Below are 4921 nucleotides of genomic sequence, written 5' to 3'. Positions count from 1 at the left end.
GTTTAAGGAGATCAACAAATTTTTTAAATTGGCCCGCATCTTTGGTCTTAATAAGCCTTTGAGGGTAAGGGATCGGCGGTTTGTAAGGTGGTGGAGGTACATAAGGTTCCTTCTTTTCTATGGTTTCCTTATTACTCTTTTCCTTCTCCTTAGGTCTATTTTCTTCCTCAGCTGACTTTTGAGAATTTTGGTTTTCCATCCTTGGATCAGACGGTCCTTCCACTTCCGTTCCACTTCTTAATATAATAACATGAGCGTGGCTTCTCGGGTTAGGTTGGGGCTGTCCAGGAAATGTACCAGTTGGGGCAGCAGTAGGCGCTTGTTGTTAAGCTACTTGTGATATTTGTGTTTCCAGCATTTTGTTATGGGTAGCCAGGGCATCTACTTTACTTGCTAGTTGTTTAATTTGTTCTCCAGTGTGTACATTCTGGTTTAAGAAATCTTTATTGGTTTGTTGTTGGGAAGCTATAAAGTTTTCCATCATGATTTCCAAGTTGGATTTCCTAGGGGCGTTATTGTTAGGCATGGATGGGTTCGGTTTCTGATATCCCGGAGGTATAGCTGGGGCTTGATTTGAAGATTGTCCGGGTGCGTATAAAGCGTTATTACTCTTATATGAAAAGTTTGGATGGTTCTTCCAATTTGAGTTATAGGTATGCGAGTAGGGGCTTCCTTGAGCGTAGTTTACTTGCTCTGCTTGGATTCCTGTTAAGAGTTGACAATCCGTAGGAGTGTGACCTTGGATTCCACAGACCTCGCAATTCTGAGTTATAGCAACCATGGCAGTTGGAGGTGATACATTTAAACTTTCAATTTTCTGGACCAGAGCATCCACTTTTGCATTAACATGATCAAGGTTACTTATCTCGTACATGCCAGTTTTCGTTTGAGGTTTTTCCACCATTGTTCGTTCGGTTCCCCACTGATAGTGGTTTTGGGCCATGCTCTCGATAAGCTGGTAAGCATCAGCATAAGGTTTGTTCATTAGTGCACCACCTGCAGCGGCGTCTATTGTTAACCTTGTGTTGTACAAGAGACCATTATAAAATGTGTGAATTACTAACCAGTCTTCCAAACCATGGTGTGGACAAAGTCTCATCATGTCTTTGTATCTTTCCCATGCTTCGAAAAGAGACTCGTTGTCTTTCTGTTTAAATCCGTTTATCTGGGCTCTTAACATAGCTGTTTTGCTTGGCGGAAAGTATCGGGCAAGAAAAACTTTCTTCAACTCGTTCCATGTGGTGACAGAGTTGGAAGGAAGAGACTGAAGCCATCTTCTAGCGCTATCTCTTAATGAGAAAGGAAAAAGACGAAGTCGAATTGCCTCTGAAGTGACACCATTAGCTTTAACAGTATCAGCGTATTGGACAAATACGGATAAATGAAGGTTTGGATCCTCGGTAGGATTTCCAGACAATTGGTTCTGTTGCACTGCCTGCAACAGCGAAGGTTTAAGTTCGAAATTGTTTGCTTCGATTGCGGGTGGAGCAATACTTGAATGCGGCTCATCTTGTGATGGAGCGGCGTAATCTCTAAGAGCACGAGCTGGTTCTGCCATCTCGGGTATCGAAGAAAAAATGTTTTTGAAATCAGGAAGTTCTACAGGAGGGAGATTGTTTGCAGCACGATATTCCCGAATTCGTCGTAAGACTCGGAGATATAGTTCGATATCGTTGATTCGTAAATAGAGTGGCTCGCCTTGTGAACGAGTGTGTGGCATACAAATCGACGATAGAAAGAAAAGAAAAAGAAACCTTAGTCTCTGTAAGACCCCAATTTTGGCCCTAAGATCCCTCATGGCCCATATCATATCATATCATGGCCTCAAGGATCATTGCATGCCCTGGTTTCCCTCCTAGTGGGTAGTTTGCCTTGTGGGTTGTTTCTTGATCACCAAGCATACTTTGCATTTGTATATCTTTGCTTTTCATATGTTTATCATTCAAAAAGTACAAAAATATTGTCAGTCTAACCTTGTTGCTTGCAGTTGAAGCAATCATCAGCAATTAGGTCAAAGACAGTCAACAGTCAGTCATTGCAGTGGATGGTGGCCATTCTTGCAGAATTTGGGCACCATGATCAATAATCAAGAGTTCATATAACTTGGGACATCATTTGAAATCAAGTTCTCAAGGAATCAGGGTTTGGAATTCATCAGAAGAGGTTCAATCATCCAAAACCCTAGAAAAGTCAACAACAAGTCAAACTTGGTCAACTGTGGATTTAATCAATGATTTGATGGATGGAATTGATTTGAAGGAGCTCATTCATGCTTATATAAGCCTCATCTATCATGTTAAACCTCATCATGGAAGAATTTGAGGTCAAACAGAAAATTTCCCAAAATAGAAAGTGGACCTGTAATTTCAACTGCCAAAAATGGAAACTTCTTGACCTTAAACTTACATCATGATACAAGCTTCAAATGAATTTTTTCCCAACATGAAAGTTGAAGATCTTGTTCTCCCATTTTCAAAAAGTCCAAGAACTCTCAAATCCCATGTGTGGTTGTCAAGATATGATCAATTCAATTTCAAAAATTTGTGAACTTCAAAGAGCCATAACTCATGAACCATAAGGCCAAATTTGGTGGGGTTTTTTCCTACAAACCACTTTTTTCCTCCTCTTTCCAAAAATATAAATTTCATGAACCAAAACCTTGCCAATCAAAATGGCATTTTTTGACCTATTTCATTTAAAAATCAAGTTTGACCAATAGTTGACTTTTTGATTCTTTGATTTTTTCTCACTTTGGCCAATTGGGATTTGTTTCATATGGTATTTGCAACATGCTCCAAGTCCAAGTTTGTGTTCATGCTATCACCATGCTACCATTTTGACCAAAAGGTGCAAACTTGTTAATTTTGCAATTGGCTTCATTAAGTAAAAACAAGGTTAGCAATTTATGTACAGACCAAAAAGAACAAGAAGATTGGTCATATGCAGCCTGTACCAAGCCCAATTCGTGCAGCCATATACCTCCATTTACACTTGTGTCAAAATTAGCAATTTTTGCAAATGATCTCATTAAAACAAAACCAGCTTAGCATGTCTTAAACCAACTTTAAACAGACATATTTAAGTTCATTTCTGACATTTTGCAACCCTAGAGACTAAGAGAATCACAGCCTCCAAGCACAGAAACACTCATTCTCTCCTTCTTGCATTTTTGCTCGACTTGCATTTTCTGCTAAAACTCCAAAATACTCGAGCTTCCTTTGGTTTCTCCATCATCCAAGCATCATTTGGAGCCCTGTTACAGCATCACTTACCAACTGGAAATCCATTTTCAAGCTCTGTTTTCTTCAAGACACTTCCATGGCAAATTTCGTATTGAGCTATTGCAAAGAGAGCTGAGCTAAAGTACTTCCACCACTCACCTTTTGGAGCTTGAATGTGCACCTGTTTCAGCTTTTTATGACCAGAAAACCACGATTCATCCTTGTTCTTCAAATCTGGTAAGGTTTTCGATTCTTACCATTTTCAAAACCATGATATGATTACGATAGATCTCATTGCCATGGTTACAATAAGCTTTAAAACACATAAAATGGTTGGGTATGCTGTAAGATATTTTGATTTGAAATATGATGTGTGAATATGTTTATGCTCGATCCATTCTTGTTAGCATGTTTTAAGGAAAATGAGTGCCATATTCTTGATGTGCTTGGTTTGCTGTTTCTAATAATGTACTCGATTCAAAATTCTGGGACATTTGTTCTTCAAAGTGATGAAGCTGTTACTGCTATGCTTGGAAAACCCTAACATTTTTTCCAGAAATCCTGTCCCATGTATGCGTGTGTGTTGGTTATTTTTGTTGCATGATACCACCATTTCCATTGCCATGCTGTGTGAATGATTCTATTTGAAATTGTTTGTTTGATGATGAACATTGTTGATGAACATGAAGCATGCTGTTGTGATAAACCCTTGTATTTTTCCAGAAATCTTGTTTCATGTATGCATGAGTGTTGGCTGCTGTTTGTTGTTTGTGGTTACATGAACCATTTCCACTGCCATGCTGTTTGGATTTCGCATGATGATGATGAATCATGAAGTTGAATATGGTTTGCTGCTGCCTAAACCCTAAGGGTTTTTGAACCCAGAAACTTGAATGTGATTGGCTCTGTTACTGTTCCATTGGGCAACAGCCAATCACAACATTTCGTTGCCCTTGCCTGAAACTCTGCGTTTTGATTAATGAGGCGCTTATTTACCAATATGCCATGCTGACTTTGGGTTGACTCATTATTCCATGTCTTTTGTTCATGCTTGGTCCAATTTGTTACTCATCTTCAACAATTCATTTTTCACTCAATTTAACTCCAAAAATCATGAGATTTTTTGCATCATGTTCACAAGAATGTCTACTTTTTTATCATGATTTTTATTGAATTTTTGGATGGCTGGATTTTAAATGGCTCTAGGGTTTTTAACATGTATGCTTATTTGACACCTTTGGCCATTCCTTTTGTGAAATGATGATGATGTATCCATTGCTTCTGAAATTTTTTGTGGTGAAACTAGACTCATTCATCTTTGTTTTGATGTAGAGTTTGTGCATTTATCATTTGTGGTTTGCTAGATATGAATTTTTGAAGTAGGGTGTGACAATTTGTGTCACACCAATGATGTGCATTTTCATGATTTTTGTTCATACGCTTCCTGGCTTCCAAATAATCTGAAATTTTGCATGAGCCATCTCTTAGATGTCTAGTTGATGTGTGAATTTTCTGGGATTTAATCATGCCATTTCCTATTTGTTTGTGAATTTCCTTCCCTGCCTAGTCAATTGTTGACTTTATGTGATACATGTTGCCAAATCCTTTGTGAAATTTTCATACCTTATTGTATGATCATGAAATTTCACATGTGCATACTAGACATCTTGAGCTTTGCATTGGTGTTAATCCCATCCATT

The 4921-nt window shown here is 38.4% G+C and overlaps 1 pseudogene; it reads left to right on the top strand.

Moving 5' to 3' along the window:
* Nucleotides 1-1073: 1073 nt before the first annotated feature.
* Nucleotides 1074-1173, top strand: LOC127124477 (uncharacterized; annotated as a pseudogene).
* Nucleotides 1174-4921: the final 3748 nt, after the last annotated feature.

Source organism: Lathyrus oleraceus, chromosome 2, assembly GCF_024323335.1.
Source record: "Lathyrus oleraceus cultivar Zhongwan6 chromosome 2, CAAS_Psat_ZW6_1.0, whole genome shotgun sequence".
NCBI classification, from domain to species: Eukaryota; Viridiplantae; Streptophyta; class Magnoliopsida; order Fabales; family Fabaceae; genus Lathyrus; species Lathyrus oleraceus.
This window is presented reverse-complemented; position numbering and strand designations above follow the sequence as displayed.